We start from the raw sequence: 14372 nt of genomic DNA on the forward strand, positions 1-14372 counted from the left end.
GGTGACAGTACGTGGGACCCAGGGGCCACCCTGTTAGTGGAGGCTGCTGGGACGATTTCCTCTTGGGAGGTCAGATCCGGATTCCTCAAGGAGGGGCTGCCTACCTCGAGGGCACGCGGCCCCGTCCAATCCCCAGCACCCACCAAGGAGGTGAAATCAGGGGACCCAGATGCCAAGATCCGCCACCCTGGAGAGGGGAGGGGAGGAGGGCCCCCAGGAGACATCCCCAGGCAGGGTCACGGCACACAGGTACAGCAGGACCTGCACGGGCCAGCCAGGCGAGCAGGGTGGAAAGGGAGGAGCCGGGCCAGCGCCAGGGCCAGCGCCAGGGCCAGGGCCAGCGCCGGGGCCGGGCCAGGAAGACCTGCACTGAATACCCCCAGGAGGACGGCCGACCCGGCTGTTTCCAAAGCCCCTGGGAACTGTGAAATCAAGACGGAGACCTTAAGGCCTCCCTGTCCCTTGGATCCAGCTGACAACAGGAGACTGGAGAATCACCATCATCCCGACTGCCCCGCAGACACCCCGTCCCCACCCGGGCACGCGCCCCCCTCTCGAGCCTTCCCTCCAGGGAGCCTCCGGGCTTGCCTGCCTCCTGACCCGAAGGTCTGCTCCAGACAGAGACCCTCACCTGCACCCCAGCCTCGCCAGGCAGCGCGGGCAGTGGGGACAGGCTGGGAGCGGGGAGTGCGGAGGGAGGGGCCACCTTGGCCGTTGGAGCAGCAGACCAGGCTGTGCAACCTCGGGAAACTCAACCTCCCTCTCTGACTCCCAGGCCCCACGTGTCGATGGACCATAGCCCCCCATCTCACAGTGGGTTTTTTTTGGGGGGGGGATTGTTTTGTGGTATTTTGGGAGTTTTTTTGAGGTGCTGGGGATCGGACCCAGGGCCTTGTGCCCGCGAGGAGGCAGCTACTCTATCAGCTGAGCCGTATCCACAGTCCCTTGTCCTGTTTTTCAATCCTGGGGGACAGGACCCTGGGGGACAGGACCCGGGGGCTCGGCCACTGAGCTGCACCCCAGCTGTTGCTCTTCGAGTCGGGGTTCCCCGAGTGGCTCAGGCTGGCCTGGAACTGGTCCCCCTGCCTCAGCCTCCCGGCTCTCGGGCTGTTCTGCAGGTGAGTCGGGAGGCGTCTGGTCCAGTGCCCGGGACCGGGCAGCCTGGGAGTTAATCATTAGCAGCAGCAGCTGCGCCAGGCGTCCACAGCCCAGGGCAGGCCCTCGCCCGCAGCCACCGAGGCCACATGGGTCCCCCGCGGCACTTCACAGGCACCCAAATCCTCACCTCAAAGCCGCCTACGGGTTCTTCTGGGCCTGAGAGTCCCCGGCCCGGCGGGCTGCACCTCCCCTGCCCAGGTGAAGGCCCCCAGCCCTGTCCCCGCGGTCACCAGGGCCGGGGTGTGAGTGCTTCCTTAGCACCCCTACATTTGCAGGGTGCGGGGACCGGCCGGGCTCTGGGGCAGGCAGCCTGTCAGCCCCAGGGCCACCAGGCCCTGATCCGGGGAACAGGGACGAAGTCTGGTCGTCTGTGCCGACCCGGGACCAGGAGGAAGCCTCGGGTGGGATCACAAGGAGACAAGCTCAAGGTGGAGGGTCCGGGCAATCCCTTCCTCGCACCGCCCAACACGGCGCCCAGCACCTCACGCCTCCCCCAGAGGTAAGCGGAGGTCAGGCCACGGGCCTAGTCACACAGGGACCCGCGGGCACCGTGGCAAACGGGGCTTCGCAGAACAAGGCCGACATCCAGCCCTTTCCCCACCCCTTCCAGATCCTGGACTGGCTCCTGACCCAGCGTCGTCTCTGGGAGCAGGCCACCAAGACCGACCGGCAGACGCGCCCACGGCACAGCGGCGGTGACTGACAGATGGCGGGACCACCCAAAGCGTGCTTCTCTCTGGCCCCTCCACGAGAGTCTGACCACCACTCAGACCACACTCACGTGGCCTCCGTGCTCTGTGAGGTCCGACAAGTCACCTAGAGACGGTCCAAGTACAGGGAAGGGTGCGCAGCTGGTGGGCGACCGTGTCCACCTGGGGGACGTGGGCATCCGGGGCCTGGGGCCTGGGGGGGGCGGTGCTGGCACGGGCTCCCTGCGGGTCTGACGGACGCCTTCCTTTCCTGCAATAGGGACTGGGGGACGTGTGACCATGGCCAACCTGTGACTTCACCCAGAGTGACGGGCGACTTCTTTCAGGGATGGATTTACTTGGGTTAAATGCGAGATAATGGATCTAAAGAGCAGAACTCAGTAGATAAGCTGCCGGGCAGGCGCTGCCGGCTGGCTCAGGCACAGCCCTGCCCCACGCTCTCCCTTCCACCTCCCACTGGAGAAGGGCACAGCCCGATGCCCACTCCTCCTGCCTCCCCTGCGGCTAGCGCTGGTCCCGAGGCGCAGTCCCAGTTAAGAAAACCTGAGGAGTCTCTAGTGCAGGCAGAGGGGCTTCCAGGAAGACTTTCGGTTCCCTAAATAAAGAGGGCCATGTGAGGCTGGCGTGGCCCTGCCTCCTTCCTGCCTTGAACCTAGATGGGCTGGTTGGTGCTACAGCAGCTATCTTGGGGCCTTGAGGAAAAGACCATGAAAATGGCAGAAACAGGCCAGAGAGCCTGCAAGCCCTGATATGTTTTTGTTTTTGTTTTTTAAAAGAAAAAGAGCACCTTCACACTCAGACCCTGGGAGCCAGCCTTTCTGTTTCTGAAGTCAACTGCAATCCTAACGGATATGAGGAAAGACACAGATGTCAAAACCGTGGGGACTGAGGTGAACCTCAGGGAAGAGCGCAGGCCCTGAGGTCCTGAGTTGGAAAACTGCCCACGCTGCTCGCTGGCCCTGTGAGTCTGGGCGAGTTTCACTGTGCCTCAGTTTCCCCATCTAAAAACAGGGATCGAAAGAGCCCAACCGTGGGCCCAAAGCAAAGTCTGCACAGAGAGGGCGTGGCATCCTCCACGACACACAGGAGCCAGCCATGTCTGTGACTTACAAAATTGAGCCCTTATCACAGTCACACGGGGAGAAGGGACAAAGCAAAGGTGGAACTGACTTAGTCGCTAGCTCTTCCAACACCTGCCCTTAAGAACTGTGTTCAGCACCCCTGTCTCAGAGCTGCTGGCGCAGCAAGAAGAGGGGAAAGGAAACTGCTCCAAGCCCTGCAGGCCAGCTCTCAGCCCCTGGCTCCCCCTTCCCTCCAAGCCACACGGGCCCCCTTGTTATGCTGGGGCTTCTGCACGTGCTCTCCATAGCCTAGAACATTCCAGCATTTGCTTTTTGCCCATGTGGCAGGAACTGCAAGCAGCCCTCCAATATCAGATCTCCCTTACCCACCAGCAATGCTAGTGGAGCGCACCTCTCCAGAAAACTACATTCCCTGGGCGGAGGCTGTGGCTCAGAGGCAGAGCTCTCGCCTAGCAAGCATGAGGCACTGGGTCATAAAAATAAAGAGTTAAAAAAAACTACATTTCCCAGCCTCCTTTGCAGCTAGATGAGACCATGTGACTAGTTACCAGCCAATGGGATGTGACTACAGACTCCTCAGGGTGCACCCTCTTCCCCTTTCCCACTGGCTGGTACATGGGGGTGGGCACAGATGGGCCAGCACCCCAAGGCAGCAGGGCAGCGAGATGGGGGAGCCTGGGTCTCAACTGTTTACAGGACAGAGAAGCCCGACCTGCTGAGGTTTTTACCTGGGAGAGCAATTCGCTTGCATCTTAGGCCCCTGTGTCTAAGTCTTCTGCCAGACGGACAGACCCAGCTTGCAATTCAGGCTCCCCACCCAACAGTCTCCCTCCTCTCCGGGACCAACCCTCCCTGCGCCCGCCAGCACCAAGTGACTCCCCTCCACGGCACGGTAGGTCCCACCTCCCACCGGCCAAGCTCAAGGAAGACGGGGACCCTGCTTGCACACCCTGGGTTCCCAGCACAGAGCCCAGTTCAAGGAGTCAGGACCCCCTCAGAGACTGTCAATGGGAGGGGGCCACCACGGGACCAACTCAGCCTGGGACACAGAGCCTCCGAGGGTCTCCATCCCACCAGGAGCACTGAGGAGGCCGGGGGGCCACCCACTCACCCAAGTCTTTCCCTCGACTTGCCAGGACCGCTCCATACCCAGAGGTTAAAAAACAAGACTCTGACCAACTGCCTCCAGGGGAAACGATTGTTAACCAAATACTTAATTAGCTTTGAGTTGACACTTCACCTTCAACTACAGGTCTGTTAAGAAACATGGGTCATAGCCAAGACACACAAGTCAATGGGAAGAAGAACGAAGAACATGCCTGAATAGGGCTCTCTGAGGCAGGAGGATCCCAAGTTCAAGGCCAGCCTCGCCAATTTAGCAAGACTGTCTCACGATAAAAAGGGTTGGGATGTAGCTCCGTGGTAGGGCATCCCTGGTCAATCCCCAGCACCTCAAATAAAATAAATTAAAATTACCAAGGGGCTGGAGGTGCTGCTCAGTGGCTGAGCGCTGGCCAAGCATGCCCGGGGCCTGGGTTTGAGCCTCAGATCTCCAAACATCAATAAAAATGCTGCCCGTTCAGCTTTCCTGGAGGAGACTGGAGATTAAAGGACCTGCCCACCAACGAGCAGAGAGTGACAATGAGGATTTCCACCTGTCACCTTCCCCTCTCCTCCCTTCTTTTACAGCATCAGAGACAAGGAGGAGGCCTGTGAGTAATCTAATTACCAGGGTGTTAAAGTTATCAGAAAGCCGCTCAGAGAAGTCACTGCCGGCTTCAGGTGGTTTGGCAACTTTCCTGAATCCTGAACGACAATAAAACCTGCAGGATGAACTTCCCCACGTTGTTTCAGAGCTGAGACCCGATGCCTGGGGTAGCCGGGGACTCCTCCAGTGCATGACTCGGCCCTGGCAGGGATACCTTGGGGCACTGGCAGAACCAACCCGAGCCATCTCCAGCCCCTGGATGAGCCAGGAAAGGATCAGGATGTCCCGGGGCTGCACCCTGCCCGCCGAGGCCTGCCTGGGCCCAGAGGCTGCAGAAGAGACACCAGAAGCCCTCACTCCCCACTGGCCGGCCATCCAGCCACCTCCTGGTGACCCCAGCTGGCATCTGCAGGGCACCTCCCAGGGGCCCCGCTCCACTGAGCTTCCTGGGGGGGGGGGTTGCCACCTCTTCTCCTCCTCAAGGTCCGGGAGACCCCCACACAATCACAGCGCACTTTACGGACCAGGAAACCCAGGCTGAACAGGCCCAGGGTGGCCTCAGGGGCCTTTGGAGAGTAACGAGGGGCTGACCCAGAGGGAAATCCTCTCTCAAGTGCCTCCTCCCACCAAGCACAAGGTGACCTGGAGGTGGGCCAGCTCTGTCCCAAGGGTGACACGGCCACCCACATCCCACCTCTGGTGGGACCAAAGTAAAGGGCGGAAGAGCCCCAAGCAAGTTCCAGCGCAGTCCTGGCCACCCCTGCTGCCAACGTCCCTGGGGAAGGGAATCAAGGAGGCCTTATCAATGTGCCCCCAGAGACACCGACCTAATAATAACCGCCAGGTCACCTCTCCCAGGGCCAACTGGCCACCGTGTCCAGCCCGCCTGCAGGGACCAGAGAACTGCCTGGCATCATCTACCCTGCCCCCACCCCCCACCCCCGTTTATTTTGGGGTTTTCTGTTGCAGGGCTGGGGCTGGGGGTGGAGCCAGGGCCTGGTGCCGCCAGGCCAGCGCTCACCACTGAGCCACACCCCAGCCCACAGCTCGTCTCAGGAACAACAGTGTGCATCCCCAGAGCCGGCCACAACTCTAGAAAACAAACAAGGCAAAGCTGCAGGGTCACCTTTTCAAAGGTCCTGAGCTCGTCCTTCCACTCCTGAGAAGGTATTCTATTGAAATAAGCCAAGGGCACCTCACCACCAGGTGCCATTACAAGTGTTTTCTTTAAAAGGAGAAGGGGGGAGGGGAGGGGGAACAACAGAGCACCCTAAATGTCAAACCACAGGTCTCAGGGAGTGAATTACAGTCCACAGATACGGGGACTGTCGCCAGGACACCTAAGGGTACAATTACAAGGGGTATGTAGAACGTGGGAAAATTATCACTGTTATTATTATTGTACCAGGGACTGAACCCAGAGGTGCTTAACCACGGAGCCACATCCCCAGCCCTCTTTTTTTTTTTTTTAATTTTGGAGACAGGACCTCACTGAGTTTGTAGGGCCTCACTGAGTTGCTAAGGCTGGCTTTCAATATGTAATCCTCCTGCCTCAGCCTCCCAGATGTCTGGGGTTCCAGATGTGCACCACCACACCCAGGCCCATTGAAAAATCCTTCCAACAGTGGGGGGAAAAAAAAAACACAAGATACGGAAGGGCACCCAAACTATAAGCGAGACTCGAATGTTAACCCGCTGACAGACACAGCCTTGGGAAAAACAGTGACAATATCCACGACAGAGGGACAAGGCCCCCAGTGCACCCCGAGAGCCTGCAAGTTAACCAGACACGACTGGCCTGTCAGACATGCCCCAGAAGGACCCAGGAGGACGCCCACAGGAAAGAAGGCACAATCCCGGGGGAGCGTGTGGAACAGCACACAGAGGGTCACTATGAGGGGCAGGCGGAGGAAAATCAGGCCTCTCTGCACTCAGCACAGCCAGAAACTGAGTCGTGTTCCGTCCTGGAAAAGATGCCGAGAAACGTGAATTTTCCACACGGGGCCATCGGGAAGGGACTCCTTTTGGAAAATAACCAGGCCACACTATTAATGAGAAAAATGTATATAACTCTGACCCAGGTACAAGGATATATATGGGGCCACAGTCCACTGGGGGAGAAAAATGGGAAAACCTATCCAAGCAATGATCCACCCACAGGCACAGAGCCCACCTATCCCGAATCTGTAGGTCAGAATACTATACAACCATGACAAAGGGTCAGGTTCTGTGTGCTCACGTGTGTGTGATGCTCAAACAGCCGAGAATGACAACAAGAATCCGTCTTGAGCTGAACCTATTCGCTGAGGGTGTAAATGTTGCAACAGTTCTAGAGAAAGGACTGACTCACGCCTGGTCCTGGAGTCCAGGAGAGACACTTGATCAGGCTTTCTTTTTTTTTTTAATATTTTTTTTTTAGTTGTAGATGGGCACAAAACCTTCATTTTATTTGTTTATTCTCATGTGGTGCTGAGGATCCATCCCAGCGCCTCGCACGTGCCAGGTGAGCACTCTCCCGCTGAGCCCCAGCCCCAGCCCCGCTCAGGCTCTTTCAATATCCCCATTCGGTCTGTCACTTTTGAGATCAGAAAACCCCAGACTCTACTAGAAAGTTTACGTGGAAAAACTCAACCGCCATGACGCCCACAGGGCACCAGGAAAGCTTCACCCCTGGTCTCTGGTCGACCTATTAAAATAATAGGTCAAAGAGGTTCAAGATTTAAGGGCACCTTTGAAACACTGAAACAAAAAACCGAAACACCCTCCTATCTGGGCTCCTGACCTAAGCCCTTTGGAATGTCAGGCTCCACTTGAGCCTCCACACACAGGAAGCAACCCGACCCGTCAATGCCCAGCCTGCTCCAGCCTGCTCGATGATCTTGATATGCCAGGAACACAATAGGTGTTTAATAATTGCTGGTGGGTCTGCCAGTGGGAGTATCACCTGCTGCAGCCACACAGCAATTAGCTCTGAAATTCCAAAACTCCCACATCCCACCACCTGGCAGCTTCCCCTGGGAGAACTTGGTCTGCCAAGTCATTTACATAGACTGGCATACATGCCTACAGCTCGCCCAGGAAGGAGCATGTATTAATGCCACCAGAAAGCTGAACAGGACCCCAACAGCCACCCAGAGGGGACGGGCGAGAACCCGGCTCAGGCGCGTAACTGAGTGTGTGGCTGATACAGAAAACGGTATTTCCTTTTCCTTTCGATTTGCGTGCACCTAACGGGGAAAGCCAATCCGCACTTAGAACAGGGACCTGCTGGGGGGGAGGGGACACACGTGGGTACACACACATCTGCGGGGTCTTTGCATAAGCTATGCTAGAGATTTTTCTAGAAGGTGGCTCCAAGAAATTACCATCATCACCAGGGGCACAGAGCAGGGAGGGGAAGTATGGCCTTGACCTTCCCTTTATCAGAGAACCTTTTTTTAGATTGACAGCAACCTCAAAAAAGTTACAGTGCGGGGCCCGGGCAGATGGGTGGGGGCCAATTGCATCCAGCTCCGTGAGGAATTTTCTAGTCCTCTGCAGAAAAGTCACTGTGACCCCTGACAGAGAAGTACCTCCTCATCTTCGTGGGCCAGGAAAACTTTCTGCATGAGAATCAAAGGCCGTGGGGAGCGGGGGAGTCCCAACCCCAGCTCACCCAGAGAGGTCCCCCGGGGTTCTCAGAGGTGAGCCACGTGGGGGAAAATACACACAGGAGCTCACTGGGCCTTTAAAAACCTGAAGTTCACTCAAACACGGATGGAGGATCAGAAGGCCCTGCCTCTGCTGGGGACCAGGCAGGGCGCCATCTTCCTGGAATTTCCAAGCCCTTCACCTGTGGGTGCTCCGGGCAAGACTGTGCTGGGCAGGCCCTGCAGATCCTTTGAAGTAAATTCCCCCCCGGGGGCCTCGGTGCCTGTGGATCCCTCTCCCATCCCCCACCCCCTGACCTTGCCTGGTGGCTCTGACACCGAGGTCTTGGGTCAGCCTAGCCCCAAGGGCCTTGGTCTGCGCTGTCTCTGCAGCCTCCACCTGATCTCAGATCCCCAGTGCAAGCCCCAGGGGAACGGGGCCTGTCTGTCCAGCCCTCTGCTGTGTCCCCAGTGTCGGGGACAGGGCCAGCACACTGTAGATGCTCAATTAATAATCATGATAATCAATGTCAATCAAAGAATGCCAAGTGGTTGTAGGAGAGAGAGAGAAGGAATCCCAGGCCTTCAGAGGCCACCCTGAAGTCCCCGCTCCTGGGGAACCCAGCTGTGGGACAAGTCTTTGCACGCGCACCACCAGCGCATGAAGACTCTCCCGAGGCCCACGGGAGGGGGTCGGGGTGCACAGAGGCCAGCTCCCAGCGAGAGGAGAGTGTCCCAGCAAATCTCAACCACTAGCTGAGCCAGTCCAGGGCCACCGCCTGGTCCTCAGAGCCAGGAGATGAATCCCACAACTAAGCCACGGGGACACTGCTGTGGAGTCTTGACTCTGTCACTGCTTGTCCTGGGCAGAGCCTCTACAGGAAGGACTCTGTCCCCACACCTCACCAAAGACAGAGGCAGGTGGAAATCCAGGCCCCAGTGGGGACAGGGCAACAGGCTGGGCTGCCCCAAGCCCCTTCTGTAGTGACCGGGGTTGAGCCTCCTGATGGGCGGGCAGCTCATTAAGGTCCCCCAGGACAGCTCCGTGAGCCAATGACACCGCGGGTCCCCAGCCTACCCCTGACTTCTCCAGGAAACGCCAGGAGCGAGGCCCCAGATGGCCCCGAACTTCCCGGGGTTCCCGCACACCAGGGGACTGCAGCTCCACCCCGAGCACACCTGGCACTGCCTGGGCCTTTCCTAGTTGTCCTGCAAGGGGCACTGTCCCTCTGTCCAGTGGGCAGCCGACCAGCCCCGGGGCCCAGGACGACTCCCACACCAGGGAGCAAGCTCCGGCAGCCAACAGGGCCAAGGTCGAGGAGCCGGCTCCTGCCGCCCTCGCGCCCACACGCCCTGTCCTCAGAGGACCGCCAGCTCTGGCCCTGGGCTCCAGCACAGCAGCCCTCCCCTCGCCCTCCCTCGGGGCAGCGGGGCTGGGGAGGCCCTGCGGTCCTTACTGCCCCAACCCATTTCTTTAGTTCTGCAAACAACGTTCAGGCCAATTGTTTTAGGAGCCGGAGTCTGGCTGACCCTAAGACCTGAGGGTGAAAGCCAGGCCTGAGCCCCACCACGAACACCCAAGCCAGGGCCCACAGGGACACCAGGGGCCAGAGTGCAGGGCCATCGGGGCGGGGGGGGGGGGGGGTGGCCCAGGTAGAGCACCTGGTTCCATCCACAGAAACATACAAATGAAACCGTTTTTTCTTTTCCCTCTAGGTAGCCAGATGGGCCCCAGCCCGGACGCCAAAAGGCTGGGCTACAAAACAGGACACGCCCACTCAAACACTAACAGGTGCCTCCTGACCCCGAGGAGAAGCCAGAGGTCTACAGAGGCCTGTGAAACCCCAGAAATCACAACGAGTCATACCATTAAAATGAGCCAAGCCAGCGGGGGGCTAGGTCCACCCCCAGCCCGGAACAGAGCCCAGATGCTTGCTCAAGTTCACGGGCCGATGGGGCCTACTATGTGCAAGACACCCGGAAAGAGCTGGACACAACCCTGTCTGGACTCTTGCAAGACAAAGGAGAAGGAGCCTCATGTGGGAGCCCAGGGCTGAGTCTGAGCACCCACTCCAGACAGGAGAGACTGCTGCACCCCAACACCTCGGGACAGGCCCTTCGGGCTGCTCCAAAGCCATTCTAGAGCCCTAGGTCGTTTATTCAATTAACAAACATTTGCTGAGTACCCAGGAGCTGGGATCGCGGCTGTGAACCCCGGGGGTGAGGTGGACCCTTTGGTGGACGTGTAGAGAGTTAAGCACAGTGAGTAAAAACTTCAGATATGAGAAGGCCACAGAGCCATGACGTGGGGGGCAGAGAAGTGAGCACGCAGGGAAGTGGGGGGGGTGAGGAAAAAGGCCACCCAAGGCAACCTCCAAACAAGACCAGGAAGGCAGGGAGCATTCCAAGACATATGCAAAGGCCCTGAGGCAGAGCAGGTCTGGCTGCCCAGTGAGTCCTCTCCCTCTACCCTGAGGGACCTGGGAAGCCACTGCAGAGTTCTCAACAGCAGATGGACAGCATCCCTCTGGCCGCCAGGCTGAGACTGGACTGCAGAGGTGGAGGGAGAAAGAAGAACAGAGGTGAGTGTACAATCCAGCAAGTGGCCCTGGGTGGCTCAGGACAGCACGGTGGCCCAGGAGGCCTGAGAACAAGGCCGATTTGGATACATTTTGAACAACAGGCAGCGGGATCTGCTGGGGGGTCAGATATGGAAGGGACGCCGGTCGGAGGAGTCGAGGACACTGCAGCTCCTGGCCGGTGTCTAGGCGGACTCGGCCCCCCCATCACTGACATGGGGAGGGCCGGGGAGCTGAGCTGCTCTGGGGCCTGGTGAGGCAGAGGTGCCCTGAGTCACCCAGGTGGAGAGACCAGATCCCAAAAGTCCATGAGTGGGAAGGGGAATGTCACCCACCAGCATGTCCCAAAGGTGAGGTGCCCCAAAGACTGCGGCCAAGGAGCGGCCCAGTTCAGGGTCTTCTGAGGGTCCCAGCCGAATGGGCTGCTGGGCCTTCCTTCTGGGGCCCCGGGTCAGCACGCGCCCTGCCCAGCTGGGACTCCCCAGGCCGGGCCTCAGATCCAACATCCACGCAGGGGGGTGAGCAGGGGCAGGACCACACCAGTCCCGAGGTCCCCTCCCGCTCTAGCAATCACAGGGAGGGAGGGGAGCGTGGCAGGACCCGCAGGGGGAGGAGAGGGACAAGGTGGAAAGACACAGTGTGGAAGCCACCCTGCAGGGTCCCTGCAGGACGGGACCCGGCTCCTTCCAGACGGCTGGGACACCCCCAAGGGGAGGTTTTCAGGCCGGAAGGAGGCCAACTCCAAGGCCACTCGTCACCCCCAAGAGGAACTTCTAGCAGCTGCTGGGATGTCCCCACCCGGCTCAGAGCTTCCCAGAGCAGATTCCACCCCAGGACCAACTCACTCCGCCACCCAGCCCGTGCTGTGGCCAAAGTCCACCAGAGTTCCACTGGGTGGCCACCACTGCCACCCAGGGAGCGCCAACGACAGAGCAAGCAGCCACAGTGAGACAGCTTGCCCAGGGCACGCTGACCACACTCCGAATCACCACGGCTCCCTGGGGGCGACACGATTCCCCCCACAGGGGGGACCGACAGAGGCACTGTCAGGGACACAACTGGCAAAGGTCCACGAGCGTCAGCTCCAGGCCACCGAGCTACACCGGAGCTGGGCTTCTCTCCGTTCCTCTGTATTTCTCTAATTTTTCTACCCTCAGCATGAAACACCCTAGTGCACGGATTTTAAAAACTGACTTGAGAATGGCCAGGCCTGGTGTCACACGCCGGTCAGCCCAGGGGCTCTGTAGGCTGAGGCAGGGAGATCGCCAGTTCAAAGTCGGCCTCGGCAACGGAGCGAGGCCCTAAGCAACTTAGCCAGACCCTGTCTCTAAATAAAATACAAAAAAGGGCTGGGGATGGGGCTGAGTGGTTAAGGACCCCGGGTTCAATCCCCAGTACCAAACAAAGGCCTTGCCAAGGAGATACCCTAGACATTAATCCAACCATCAAACACCAGCTCCAAACCTCACCGCCACCTCCAGGGAAAAGACAAGCCAAGGACCAAAAACTCAGCCCTGTTTGTTCCTGTAGATAACTCAAGTCCTCTCCTCCCATGGGGGTGAGCCTGCGCATCTGCGGAGAGCGTGGACATTTCAGGGGCACAGAGGCAGACACCGGCCCAGGCTCCAAGACAGTCCCACATGGCCCAGCACACCCCCCGGGAGTCCCCAGGAAGGACAGAACAGGAAACAGCTCCTTCTTGGAGGCCAAGGGAACCGCCGTGATTTGCGCAGGCGCAGGCTCCACCGCTCGCTCCTTTGCTGGTCCCAGCAACCTAGGAGGTTGGGGTGTCTGTAGGCCCCATTTTACAGATGAGGGAACGGAGGCAGGGAGTGACACAGTGCCTTCTCAGGGTCACACGGGCATCTCCCAGCATGGAGCATGCACGCCACCTTGGGAGACCCAAGCCAGCCGCTCTGGATGGCACTCGACTCCTGCGACTGGCACTTCCTGAGGCCAGCCGCCCACTCGCCAACGCTGGTTCCAGGGCACCTCCAGAATCTGGGGCATCCAGCAGGTGAAGGATCCAGAGGGAGGAGGGGCAGAGGGAGTCCGCCAGGCCAAGAGGCAGGAAGGAGCAAAGGCCTCTCAGAGGTGAGGGCCCACCACCCCTGTCCCGAGGTACATTCGACCCTCTGACGATTTCTGTAGCAAAAAGTCCTCGGGAGAAACAAAACAAAACAAACAACAACTGGGTTTCTTGGATGGGCTTCTTAGTTAAGTAACCACAGGACACAGGATACCGCCAACATTAGCCATCCACTGCCAGGAACCTTCCATGAGACCCGACCTGATAGAAACTGGTCGACAGGCACCTATGTCCCCCACCTTATCGCAGGAGAAAATAAACAAGAAATACTCCAGGACTCAGCGCTAAACCAGGTCCCCTGCGGAGACCTGCATAAATATCTTGCTGCCGTTACACCTGGGTCACAGGGACCCACAGGTGTTTCTCTGTGCTCAAGAGACTCCAATGCCAACGGCCTCCAGCCCATCCCACACCAAGGGCCAGCTCTAGCCCTGGAGCAGATACATCTGCAACTCCTGTGGCTTAAAATGACATCTCAAAAGTGCACTTGATTGTTCAACCAAAATGACACCCCCCCCCCAAAGAACAAAGTCTTGCCCTGGGCCCTTGAGGGGAACTTTTCAACCCTCAGGAAAAGCCCATACAACAGGACAAGAGAGCACTTGTGGGTGCTAATCGCCATCTCCTGTGAGCCAAGGGTGTCCCCCCCCCCATTCCTAAACAAAACAAAAGATTGTGTCCAGATTTGCCCACGGTGTTTACCAATCGGGAGGCCACAGAAGAGCGCTCCTGGAACCAGGGGGCAAATCGCATTACAGTGACCCTAAAGCCCCAAGTGCTGGGGATTAAACCAAGAAAGTGGACTCTGGGAAGCCAGCTGGCTAGGGCCAGCCCTTCGCATGTCACAACACTCCCCAGGTAGGGGTAGAGCCCGCGGCATCCCCAGAGAGGAGGCTGGCCCCAGGGACCCGGGTCCTGGGCATCCTGGGGGACACCCCAACCCTGACCCCAGGGTCAAGCAGCACATGCCAGGTCAGCCTCCTTCTCCCCTGGTCTTTCTCCTGTTCCCCTAAACTTGCCGTGAGCTTAGGCAGAAAGGAAGGAAACCAGGACAAACACAAGTAACTAGAGAGAGTGACACGGAGTAAAGCAACATGGGGGGGGGGGGGAGCCCCGGCGCCACCAGTGGGAAGTTCCTTTCTACAGCCTGTGCCCTTCCCCAGCTCAGGAATGGGGGGTTGGGGGCGAAAGGGGGGCCCCCAGACCACGAGGTAGGTGGGAGGGCAAGGTAAGCCGCCCCCCTGGCCTCCCTGCCTCCATCCCCACGTCCCCTTTCCTGGAAGGTAACTGCACGCGGCGCCCCGCGCGGGGAGGCCCCCTGCTCGGCCGCCCAGCTCCCCGCGGAGCCCGTGCCCGACGCCGGGCGGCCCGAGTTCACCCCGCGGGGGGCCCGGGGCGGCGGGCGCGGGGCTGGGGA

The 14372-nt window shown here is 59.0% G+C and overlaps 1 protein-coding gene across 2 annotated transcripts in view; it reads right to left on the reverse strand.

Annotated features, from left to right (window-relative positions):
• Window positions 1–14372, reverse strand: part of Abcc1 (ATP binding cassette subfamily C member 1 (ABCC1 blood group)) — an 87406-nt gene that overhangs the window by 72684 nt on the left and 350 nt on the right. The window lies entirely within an intron of this gene.

This window comes from Ictidomys tridecemlineatus, chromosome 10 (assembly GCF_052094955.1).
Source record: "Ictidomys tridecemlineatus isolate mIctTri1 chromosome 10, mIctTri1.hap1, whole genome shotgun sequence".
Lineage (NCBI taxonomy): Eukaryota > Metazoa > Chordata > Mammalia > Rodentia > Sciuridae > Ictidomys > Ictidomys tridecemlineatus.